This window comes from Panicum hallii, chromosome 5 (genome assembly GCF_002211085.1).
Source record: "Panicum hallii strain FIL2 chromosome 5, PHallii_v3.1, whole genome shotgun sequence".
Taxonomy (NCBI): Eukaryota; Viridiplantae; Streptophyta; class Magnoliopsida; order Poales; family Poaceae; genus Panicum; species Panicum hallii.
The window spans coordinates 46,788,987-46,802,036 of NC_038046.1; the positions used below are offsets into that span (position 1 = coordinate 46,788,987).

Genomic DNA, 13,050 nt, shown 5'->3' on the forward strand with positions numbered 1-13,050 from the left:
AATTTTTTCTCTATATTTGGCTAGAAGTCAAATCTCACTCTTCCTATCCAACTCTCTTCTCTCCACTCCTCTCTCCAACTCATAGACGTGTGGGCCCCATAACATCATCCACTTCCGGCAGCAGCACCCAGCCTAGACCTCCCGCGGCCGCCTCCTCCTCTCTCGCTCCGGACTCCACGGCAGGCAGGGGCACGTCCTCCATGGCAAGCGAGGGGCGATAGTGGAGCGCACGGGATGAGAAGATATGGAGCCCTCTTGGCTCGGGATCTTTGCTGAGCGAGATAGCGGGGACGGTCAGTGGAATAGCGAGGGGAATAGCGGGGACGGTCAGTATTTCTAAGGTGTTCCTCTTTTTTTAGCTAGCCAAATCAGGATAGCTGGACTCTTGGAGATACTCTAATTCTAAGTAATTAGGGTTAAGAAGATGGAAATGAAAGAAGAACAGAAAACGAAAGGAAAACGAGTGAAGAAAAATCAAATGGGGTCAAATTTGGTCAAACTTTGTCCAAATTTTGGAAAATTTGAATATCAAACTCTCTGAAGAGTGTCAAACAGCATATTTCAATAACAGACATTCAAATTTGAAGTATGGAATTCAAATTCCATAAGAAAGAAGTTGAATTTGAAGGGTCACATGAATTGACAAACATAACTACTTAGCAATGTTCAACAGCTTACATTTTGAAATATTGCTAAGCAAGTCAACCATGAATCTACATGGAAATTTAGTACAAAGTACATACTTTGTAGTGCAACCAAAGTTGGGGTGTTTTGAAGATCATAAGCATTTATTCGAAGGGCTCAAAGTTTGAAGGAAATAGTGAAACAGCTCAACACTTTCCAAGTGTGGCTATACAGTGATAAATGCTCAACTTGGAGCCTAAATAAAATGAAATTTTTACATCTACCTTGGATGAAAAGTACTCAATTGTAAAGCTGGATTCTTGGGAAGCAATGAGGATCCATTTTTGTGGGTAAAAACCTTTGGAAGGTCATTCAAAATCAATTTAAAAAATAGGCAGTTTGAATCAAAACTCAGAAATTTCAGAAAAACTGCCTGAACCCTTACTGTTCATAGCAATATTTGGAAGGGTTAGAGAACAACTAAGCAAGGGTTCCTGAAGCAAAGGTTTTAGATAATTGTCAAACCTACAACTTTGCTTTTTGGATATTTTGATTTTCTGTGGAAGAATTTTGAGAAAAATGCACTGCGAGTTTCAGGTTCAGAAACATTCAGTTTTGACTCCATGCAAACAGCAATGTTCAGAGCTCTTTTTGAACAGGATGAAGCTCGAATCAAGGAAAGTGTACAATGTAAAACAGGTATCTGGATGAATTCTCTACAACTTGTATTTTGGTGGATTTCAATGTTTAGTAGCGAAATGTGGAGAAATTAGGGTTCAAATTTCGGGGTCTGCAGTGAAATGCACCCCATTCAGACAGCTACAGTACCGGGCGTTCTTATCTTCTTCCCCAAACCGCCATTCAAGTTCCCGGCGAGATTCAAAGCATGCCACGCGTCGATTATTCGAGCTTGAGCCAGAACGAATTGATCAAGCATGAGGTGGCCTTGAGGAAAGGTGGTTCGATTCAAATAAAAACCCTCCAAGGGGCATGTTCTTCTTCCTCCTGCCATTTGCTCCCTTCTCGGCCGAGCTTCCTTCGCCGGAGAAATTCGCCGCCATCCCTCAGCCCCCGTCCAATTCCTCCGACCCCCACCACCAGAAAGCCACCATCAACCAGTTTGAGTTTATCCCGGCCCCTACCCTCTGCTACAGCGGCCACACCACCATCGCCTTCGCCGCCTGTCCGCCGTCGAGCCGAAGGCGCCGGGCCTTTGGTGAGATAGATGTCCGGGCCTTTTTCCTTGTGTAAGGTGCCGCGTTGGGGGGCATAGGGGAGAGTGTGGTGCTTATGCCGCCGTTTGTTGTCCGGGAGCGGTTCTGGCCGAACCAGAACGCGGCTCTCGCCGCAGCCCGTCTCCGCGCCATGGGCGCCACCGCGGGGAGCCCTGCTCCGGTGGGGCTTGGTCGCGCGTGAGGGCTCTGGTGGTTTTCTGGCAGCGTGGGGGTGCTCGCAGCGTGGGGTATCCGGATGGGCCGGTTCTTCTGTGGCCGTGCGCCACCGCAGTTCACTCCTCGCCGGCCCTCGGGTTGCCGCCGTGGGCAGGTTCTGCGAGGGGCAGAGTCAAAGAGAGGGGGCCAGTTAGGAGCGGGGAGGTGCGAGCTGGGGCGCGGATTGACTGTAGGGGGGGCGGGGGGGCAGGCCTGGGCCGCCGGCAAGCTCGCCGCCGACGAGCCAGGGGGAGGAGCCGCCGCCCCTGTTCCTCGGATTGAGCCGAGCCTTGCATAGAGGAGGCAAGAAGAGGTGGCTGGCCCACCTGTAAGTGAGAGAGGGGGGAAGCGTAGATGTGCAAGAGATTAGAAAGTTCTAGGGGGTTTTGTGCAAATAAACCTAGTTTAGATTTTATTTATTTGCTCGATAAATTTTTTAATTATTATAAATTGTAAAAAAATCCAAAAATAGCCAAATAAATTTTGTTAGGTTTTTTATTTTCCGTTATGCTTGAAAATATAATAATCCTAGATTTATAATAAATTTTAATATTTATTTATTCCTTTATTCTTAAAGGATTTAAATAAATACTTAAATTCTTATTTCATATAATTATAAAATATGGATAATTCTTAACCAATTATTAGAAATATTTAGAAATAATAATAAGTAGGAAATTAGGGTTTGTTAGCGTAGAATAATTGAAACTCACTTTAAATAAATGCTTAAAATTTGTTTTAGGGTTTAGATAAACATGATACAATGTGTTAGGGTTTTTAGAGGGGTAGTTAGGTGTTGGATTGCAACTTTATCGAGAAGGAAACTTGTGATTCATTTTCTAAATTGTTCTGTATGCACTAACTCTGCATATCATATTCTTAGAATCTAAAGTCGAGGTTGTCTAGATCAAGCTCGTCAATCCGACGGCTGAAGTTTTGGAAGAGGAGAAAGAAAGTTGATCAAGATAAGGTTTGCCAAGGAACTCCAAGCCGAAGCTTCACTTCGTGAAGAGAAGTCAGGCAAGCACCGGAGCATCTAGGCCTACTATTTTCGATTAACTTATGTTAATATTTTATGAACTGCATCTGAATGCTTAGGTCTAGGAGTTGCGTGATCAAGCTATTTGATGCATGTATACCTTTCTTGAGCTAAGGATATCTTTGCCACCTACTCAGAAAAGATTAGTCAAACATTAGTCAACCGTAGTCTATACCTAGCTCCAGCACCTCGATACTGTCATACCCAGCTCAATTAAAAACAAGGTTCCTCTTAAATGCGCTCTATCGAGCGGAATGTATGGCTGGTTGTTGAGTGCAGAGCAGAAATGGAGTTTTGGCTATGTCCTCACTTCCAGAAAGAAAGATATAAGGAACTTATGGCATGTTTAATCTTGATCAAGCTTTGGATATATTGGTCACATGCTGACATATGGAACCAGTATGCCGAATAGTGTGGTTGACCTAAATACTTGAACCAGGATTTCTACCCCACGGGAGGGGGGGTCATAGCCTGAAACCCGTATTGTGATCGGGCCTGATGGAGGGTCAAATACGGGGTTGCGAACTTGGGTCTGAGTAGACTAGTTCAGGGTTTAGTATCTTCCTCATGAAAGGTTACCACGTAGGGTTTGCTAGGAACATGTACGTGATGTGTGGCTAGGTATCTCATGCAGGATGTCGCACTTCTTGGTTATGAATAGCGCTTGATGTCGCTTGAACATCGTAGAGTAACGAGATGCAATGATCATAAAAGTTGAGTGCTGAACTAGTTTATTACATGCTGGTTTGATGAGGTACTAGATGTCATAGGTTACGGTTTAATTGTTGTTTCCTTCTATAGTAGATGTATATATTTCAAGTCCAATGCTTTCAACCAACAGACCAGTCCACTCAACAAGCCTTGCATATTCTTGGATCCTACTTTTATACTTGTGTAGTCAGGTCAGTTTTGCTGAGTACCTTCGTACTCAGAGGAGCTTGGAGGTCAAAGACTTCAAAGCCTAGAGGGTATCATGAGTCCATATACCTCTAGATGTTTTCAAAAACTTAAAACCTTGTAATAAGGTAAGTTTAACAATCAAACCCTACGACCGCGGGATCTATGTGTGAAACTCTGTAGAACTAGTTTGCACTAAGGTTTGTGCTTAAGGTGTAATAAATCTCATCTTGTTTTTCCAATCTACAATCAATATCTGTGTGTAAAATCTGATGCTCCTATGCAAAATGATCTTGTATGCATGTCTAAGACATGGTTGCACAGTGGTTGAATCAGGTGAAACCTGACGGACTACCGGATTTGTTCCATTTTAAGAGAGTTAGCTGGATCTTTGTAAAAGGGTGATCAAACGCTCTTAAGATGGGATAAATTGGGCGGTTCCGCCACATGTGTGCTTGGGGTTTAGAGTTCCGCACAGGTTTATGGGGACAGGGCGGGCGTAGTGCACCAGGAGGCCTCGCAGGCTGTGGTCGGGGCCACCAAGGCGGGTCTCGCAGGCTCGGTCCATCCAAAGGGGGTTTAGCTTTCTGAATTATTCAGATAAAATATTTTTCCAGTTCTGAACAATTTTATAAAGTCACAGATAATGTTTAAACCATGAAAAATACCTAACAAATCCTAAAAACTTTGGGAAAAATTACATACATAGTTTTGGAACAATGATCAATATAAAATACTTGAAGCTCGTGATAGGATTTCTAGAAGCTTCGAAAAATTGGATTATCCCTAGAAGGAAGCAGAATACTGTCTAGCAAAATCTGAAAAATTCTTACTAAATCTTTATGATTATCAAATGAGATACACGTGGATTGTCATCAATCACCAAAAAAGGAGAGATTGAAAGATATCTAGACCCCTTAGTATGTTTTGGTGGTAGATGACAAAGCACATGTATATTTAATCGTGTTATCCAGCATGTGTGTAGGTGCTAAGGGTGATTCAACAAAGCATATTATGAAGCATGACCCCTCAAAAAGGAAATGAAAAGCGGCGTTTCAAATTTACTTGAAAAATTAGATTTTTATTGAAATTGAGTATAGAAACGTCGTACTATCAAGAGGGACTTTGATCTACTGGTGTTGACGTGGTAGTTGTGCTCAAGAGAACCTACAAAAACCATGAGAATCAAACCAACCACTATAAATAGCCTTCTTATGAAAATCCCTACAAAACTCGGAGTGTCCCGGTCTTGGTCCGGAATATCCAGACAATGATGTCCGGAGTATACGGACATATACCCGGAGACTCCGGGTAACTGTTCCCCGTCCGTAAATTGCTCTGAGTCCGGAGTCTCCGGGCCCCTGTATCCGGAGTATCCGAACATATATATGGAGTATTCGGGTACCCTTTAGACAATGGCTAGTTTTCTGTGAGAGGGGGTATAAATACCCCCCATACCCCTTCACTCACAGCTCTCTAGCTCACTTCGACAAGAAACATCCACAACCAAAAGAAGAGCTCTCTCACTCCCTCTTTCTTCATTCTTGAGTGATTTTCTTTGGGGATTCAAGTGAGATTGTTGCAAGAGCAAAAATTTGCGCCAGTAAGCTTCCGTTCCATCTCTTGAGCACATCATCCTCATCTAGCCGGTGGATTCAAGTTTGTTACTCTTGGAGCTTCAAGCTCCTAGACAGCTAGGCGTCGCTCGCTCACGAGCTCAAGCAAGTTGTGAGCACCACGGGAAGTTTATAATCGATATTCCTCTCGGAGGAACACATAGTAAGTGACCTTAGGTTTGATCGTTGGTCTCACCCTTGAGAGAGGAGCATATGGGTTCTTGAGCACCGTCTCTTGAATCCTTTCTCAACGGAGACGTAGCTCTTTTGGGAGACAAATTCTATCTCTCTCTTGTGCTCCTTACTTGTTTTATTAGTTATTTGCTTGTGAGACTAACTTTCTAGTGTTTGAGGTCGATCTACTATTATACAAGTCTCTAGAGCAAGATAACCGGTGAGAAACACTCCAAAGGTACCACTATCTCTTCTAAATTTACTCGATCTAAATTATAGCATCAGAATATTTATTTTTGTGTAGATTGTTTCTGTGACGCCCCGAAAATTCACTTAATTAAATCCTGCGCTAGAATAGTTCGTAAAAACGATCCGATGTCAAAACCCTAACTCTAACTGATCGCTCCGCGTCGCTCGATGGCTCGTTGCCCACGCGCGACCGCCCGCCGGGATTAGCGCCGGCGCGACTTCTTTTCTTCGCGCGAATACCGCGCGCGTGGCCGACCGGCCGCGGCTGCGGCCGCGAATGGCGCCGACGCATTTCTTTTCCCCCCTCTGATCTCCTCGCGCTGCGTGCGCGCGTCGCGCACACGAATCCCGCCACACGCGAACGAGGCACGCGCGCGGCCGACCGACCGCGGTCGCCTCCGCGATCGGCGCCGGCGCGCCCCTCCCTTTCTCCCTCTCTCTCCCTTCTCTTTTCTTTCCCTCTATTTCTTTTCTTTTCTCTTTCTTTTCTTTCTCCCTTTCTTCTTTTCCCTCCCTTCCTCTTCTCCTTCTCCTCTCCCCTGCTCCCGAGCGCCGCCCCTCCTGCTTGGTACTGAGCTTCGGCCCCTCCTCCCTTGTACACGCACGCGCGTGTGCCCGTGCGCGCCGCGCACCCCTGCCGCACCACCGCGCCAGCCCTGCCCGGCCGCGCCGCACAGTCGTGCACTGCGTCGCGCCGCGCCACGCCCCCGCGCCGTGCCGTGCCGAGCCACGCCCCTGACCTGCGCGACGCCGTGTCGCGCCACCCGCGCCCGCGCGCGCGTGCGCCGCGTGCCGCGCCGCCCGCCGTGCAGCACGTCGCCTGCGCGCGCCCTGTTTTTCCCGCGTGGCGCGCCGCCCGCCGAGCCGCACGCCGCCTACACGCGCACGCCTAGCTGCAACGACGCGCCGCCCGCCGTGCCGTGTCCCGTCCCGCCGCACGCGCCGCCGCCTCACCGTCCTGTGCTTGCACGCGCGCCGCGTCACGACGCGGGCAAGCAGACGCACGCCTTTAATGGCGCCCCGCCGAGCCCGGAGGCCGGTCACCGCGCGGCCCCGCCTCCCCACCGCCTTCCCCTGCCTATAAATAGGCTCCCATCCCGCTCCTTCCTTCCCCACAGCCTTCACTGCCACCGCCCGCTCCTTCCCCGGCTCACAGTGCCGCCGCCGCGAACACCTCCGCCGCCACCCACGGCCCGCCGTCGCCCCGCCCCACGCACCACCCCGGCCCGAGGTGAGGCCGGGAACGAGTTCCCCGTGACCCCCTCTCTCTTTTCCCCCTCTCACCCGAGCCGCCCCGAGCCCTAGGTGGCCGGATTTGGCCGCCGGCGCCCCTCCTCACTCCTCCTCTGTTCCTGTTAGCGAGGGGAGGAAGAAAGGGGGCCGTTTTGGCCCAAAACCCCCTCCTGTTTTCCTATTTTCCCCAAAGGACCCCCCCCCCCTCTCCTTTAACTACTTCTTTTGCTAATGAGACCCTACTCTCTTTATTATTTCAAAACAAACCCCTCAATACGCAAACCTAGTTATATTCGACACACTTTAACATACTTAGGATACCTTTAGGAAATCGTAAATAAGTCCTCACTCTTCCTGGATAATTACGAACAGGTCCTTAGACCCCGTTTAACCCCTAAAACCCTCTTTAGTGCGTCATTTTATGCGCGAAACGACCTCCGATCGACCCGAAACTTCACCACTCCCTTTCTAGTATAGTTTTAGCCATGCCATTAAGAAACCACCCAGAGATATTGCCCCGACCTCCGTAACTAAATTATTTCCGATTCAAGCTCGACGATAAAAGCTTTTAGTTCTTGTGCTTGATTGTGTGCCTGTTTGTTTGCGTCGTAGGACACGGAGTGAACGAGGAAGGTCCCGACTGTGACCAAGCGAACGAGGACCAGTTCTGCGACCCCGAGCCCGAGGGACAGTGCTACGATCAGGACCTCCCGCAAGGATTTGACGATGGCAAGTTCAATTCCGCCCTTTGATGCATGTTTTTGTCCTAGTTTTTATAAACACAACCCGATGGCCTGTTTTATAAAGTTGCATGGTTTTGCGTGCCGTAACCATGGTAGGATAGCCACCCTTGTTGTGACAACCATACTTTGACCACCTGGTTTTATAAAGAAAATGTGTGTGCGTGTGGGAAGGGATAAAGTGTGGTTTTGAAAAGTGAGTTAGACGGGATGGATGGCATTTCTGTGTGAATTGCCGATGGTGTGCTCGTACCTGTGTGGTTGAGCGTGGAAGGGAGATATCCATCTTGTCACCCCTAAGGACCGAGTTGATGTGACATCTCACCTAGCTTCCTGTCGTGCAAACCGCTTGACCGTTGTATGGGCAACGGCTTAGCATAAATCCCACTAGTTAGTCTGATAGCCATCAGGAGAGCTGAGAGCAACGGGTGATCAAGGAGACGGGATAAGCTCTGTGTGACTTATGCCCCGGTTAAACCTCGGAGTTAGGTCGAATGACCCCTTGATGGATCCCGTGGTGGCTAGTCAGGTCTAGCTAAGGTGGGTAATGGCTTTGTTGGGATCTGCACCGGCACTAAGGTGTTCGTGCTGTGGTACCCCACCTGTGGGTAAAGTTGCACACCTCTGCAGAGTTAAAATCTATTCGAATAGCCGTGCCCACGGTATTGGGCAAGTTACGGTGTGGTCACATAACTAGTGTTTATCTTGGGAATGGATGGGCTAGTGTGAGTTGTTTGGAAAAGTGTCCGGCAGTTGTGCCGTGTGCTACGGCGGACGGGGAGTCCGGTAGCAGTTTAAAACTGGGATCCTGTGTGGATCAACATCGTGTGCTTCTTGGTATTGGAAAAACTTGTTTTGAAAAGTGTTTTCAAAATGAACCCTTGCATATAACTGAGTTTTCCGCAAATAAACCCTAACCGTATCCTTGGATTGCCCTTTGCATTAATTCCTGTATTACCCCCCTCCGTGGGTGTGATTGGACTTGCTGAGTACGTTTGTACTCACCCCATTCCTATTTTTACAGTGGAAGACCCAGACTACGTCCCCGAAGACAACGAGTAGGGTTTCGTCCTGCACCCAGTCTTGCCTGTGGTTGAGGCCACCGTTGGATTCCGCATGGCGCAAGACTCTGATGATCCTTTGTTCGTCGCTAGTGTAGTTGTGTGGGTTCTGGTTGTAATCCTCGCGATAGTGGCGCTTCACTGCCCATTACCGCGTAGAGTTGTACGGTGATGTACCATCTGATGTAATAAAAGTGTTATCAGCCTCCTGGGACTGATAATTCAACACTTTTAAGTCTTCCCTGATGGGGGACGCTTCAGGTGGTATCAGAGCCGTAGGCTGGCCGTAGGACGTGACCCTAGGAGCGAAACCCTTTTTAAGCCCTAGGATTTGCGCTGGCTTAGCTCTTTTCTCACACAAACACTCACCACTAATTTTTTTACCCTGTTCCAGATGGCTGACAATGGATGGGTCAACGGAGTCTGCTACGCAGAGCCTGGCCTTCCCAAGTTATTGTTGCTCAGCCTGGAACGCGTTGGGGTTATGGAACCACCGGAGTATGCCTACCGAGAATACATCTCCGGGGGCACCCTCCGGTGTGACATGATGATTTTTATGGAGAGAAGCACCCGCTACCCTGAAGTAGACCCGTGGTTCATCTCCACAAAGGGCTTCCGATTCCCCGACACCTACCGAAAGGCCGCCCGTAAAGCCCTGCGCCGATTACGTGTGCTCTACAGGCACTACCTTCAGCGGACTCCTATGGGATTTTTCCCACCCGCTGAAAGAAGTGGACGCACTTGGATTGCCCGGATGAGGGGACTTGGACGAGAAGAAGAAGATTTAGAAGATGCGGTCTCCCACCTATCCATCTACCTTACTGGCTTGGATGCACTCTGCGCGAACAGTCGGCACAACTGAAGAAGCTAATCCATGGGGTTGAAAAGTTAACCCAGGAGCTGGAGGAACAACGGACAAGAGCCGCAAACGCCGAGTATTCCTTAGCCGCCCTCCAGGCCCAGATGCAAGAATACGAGAACCGCAACGGGATAGGTGGATGGATCGAAGAAGAAGAAGAAGAACCCATGGAAACCCATTGGGATAAGGGGACTCAGACCGAAAACGAGATGGATCGGTTCCTTCCGATAAAGAAGCGCTCTATCAGGACCGAGGAAGAATCCCCATGATAGGATTAGCACCCCTAGCAAAAACTCTACCCTAATGACCACGAAAACTGTACCACCCTTGTTGTATTAATAAATATCATCTACTCGCTTTTGCACCTGTACCAGATTGTTTACCCCGTTTCTGTTTCAGATGGCTGAGGAAGGATGGACCCAGGGTGATTGCCAAGCTGCACCTGGATTCCCCAGCCTCTTGATCGACACCCTGGAAGGCCTTGGCGTTACGGAACGCCCAAGGTACTACAGCCGAGAGTACGAGCACCATGGTACCCTCCGCTGCAGGGTGATCCTGGTCATCGCCAGGAGCAACCGCCACCCCGACATCCAGCCCTGGCGAGCGACCGCCACAGGGTTTAGACACCAAGACACCTACCCCTTGGCCATCAGAAAAGCACTCCGTTATTTGTGCCGGATTTTTGAAGAACACCTCGCCCCTACGCCAGCGAAGTTCTTCCCGCCGGCCATCAGAACCCCAGTCTGGGAAGCCCGCATGAGAAACTTGGAGCGACGACGCCACGAAGAAGGCCCCCTGTACCAAGTGGCTACTTACCTAGCCGCCCTGGACCAACTCTTTGATGAGCAAGCCAACCTTCTAAGGGAGCAGACCCATCGAGCCGAGCAAGCAGAGCTCGCGGTGAGGATACAGCAGATCCGAGCCGCCCATGCCGAGGCGAGAGCCGCAGCCGCGGTTAGTAGCGAAGCAGTCGCCCAAGAGAGCCTCAGGCAAGCCCGAGATCGGCGCATGCAAGATTGGACCCAAAGCGGAACACCAGTCCCGGCAATAGGGGAGGACCATGTTTTACTCGGGACACCCATCATAGGATGGGGGACACTCTTCAGAAACACACAAGCCCACCCGAGAACCCTGAAAGTTCCGCTGCTGCCGCCGAAGGAGATGCTGCAGCACAACCCCTGACCGGTGGAAACCCAGAGGACGGCGAGCAAGGGTCACTCGCGCTCTCCGCCCCAGAAGAAGGCCTGCCTCGCGAGTAAAATGACCGGCGCCACCCTAGTGATGTGCCCCCAGCCATTTTTGTTGTTGTGACTGATCCCAGACGAGTAGTACGAGACCTAGCTTTACCCTAAGTTGTACCCCCCTTGCAGTAATAAAATGGTTTGTGCTTGTTGTTGTGTGCTGGTTTGTTGTGTGCTGCTTATTTATATGAGTACCGGTAGGAGGTAGATTCTGCCTTATATATACGAATTAAACAACTTAAACATCACATAAACGTAACCCCAATCTACCCGATCAACAGGTGACCCCCCGGAACGCCGCGAGGGCCTCCCGTGGCCGGAACCCCGTAGCCGCTAGTGTCGGAGCACATCCCGTTGAACAGGATCTCCCCCAAGGAGAACAAGAAGTAAGCCAGAACCGAGGGGGAAGTCAAGAAGGAGAACAACTACCACCACCCCACCCCTCGGAGACCTGGCGCAGATCATCCATAACCAGACCCTCATACTGGAGACTCTGGCCAATGCCCTCACTAACCGGCAGCCACGAGGGCAGAATATGAATGACAAGCTGACGGCCTTCCTAAGGACCAAGCCACCTACCTTCGCCGGATCCTGCAACCCGTTGGATGCTGATGACTGGTTGCGAGTGATTCGGAGGAAGCTCGAACCATTCGAATGCCAGGACCGGGATAAAGTTCTTCTGGCAGCCCACCAGCTCACCGGAACAGCATTATCTTGGTGGGAAAACTATTGTGCCGCAGCCGAAGATGCCTCTACCATCACCTGGGAAGAATTCGTAAGGGAGTTCCGCCGCTACCACATCCCTTCAGCCACTATGAAGCGCAAGGCGGATGAATTCCGCGCACTACAACAGGGAAGCATGACGGTGGAAGAATACACCCACCGGTTCATAGAATTGGCCCGGTACGCGCCGGAAGAAGTGAACGACGACGATAAGAAGCAAGACATGTTCAAGAAGGGGTTAAGCCCGGAGCTACGGACCTTGCTTACTCCTCAGATCTATCCGGACTTCAACACCCTGATGAACAAGCTATCCTCACGGAAAGGGCCAAAGCTGAAGAGCGGAAGGACAACAAGCGGAAATTCCTGGAGAGCAAGGCCCGCCAGCAGGACCGCTTCCAAAAGCCGAGGAACTCCAACTACATAGCACCAAGATCTCAGGCCCCGATGCAGTATAGGACTCAGTCGCAAGTGACAGGACCACAGGCCCCGCCCAGGAGCCAGAATACCACAAGGGCCCCGCAGAGCAATACAAGCCAGGTCGCCCCCGACAACAACAATGTTAGGGCCTGCTTCAACTGCCGTGAGATAGGGCATTATATTGCCAATTGCCCTTATGCCAAGAACAAGCCGGCCACATCAGCCTTCTCCAACTCGGTGAATGGACCCAGACCAGCCCTGACCGGTGCCAACCGAGTGTCTATCCGCAGCAACGACAACAGCCAGCAGACAAAGCAGCCCCAGCAATCCTTTGGACGAGCCCGCGTCAATCACATCGATGCGCAGGAGGCTCAAGAAGCTCAGGGCGTAGTGCTCGGTGAGTACCTAGTCAACTCAGCTCTGGCAACAGTACTATTTGATTCTGGAGCATCGCACTCATTCATATCCTCGAGCTTTGTGGAAAAACACAAAATACCCACGGTACTACTAAAAACACCCCTATTAACCCGGACGCCTGGAGGCGACATCAAGTGTCAACTAAGTTGTCCACGGATAAGGATCAATTTAAGTGGGGTAGACTTTCTAGCAGATTTGGTAGTACTTAAGCCTGGGAGAATAGACGTGATCCTTGGGATGGATTGGTTAAGCCGACACAATGGTCTCATAGGCTGCACCGACAAAGTGGTACACCTAACAAACCACGAAGGAATACAAGTGATCTGCCGA

The 13,050-nt window shown here is 49.8% G+C and overlaps 1 long non-coding RNA gene across 1 annotated transcript; it reads left to right on the forward strand.

Annotated features, from left to right (window-relative positions):
* Positions 1-38: 38 nt before the first annotated feature.
* LOC112892020 lies at positions 39-4,601 on the forward strand. Its single transcript, XR_003228645.1, has 3 exons — positions 39-326; positions 1,222-1,323; positions 2,938-4,601. It is a non-coding gene; the product is annotated as an uncharacterized LOC112892020 (long non-coding RNA).
* The last annotated feature ends 8,449 nt before the right edge of the window (positions 4,602-13,050 follow it).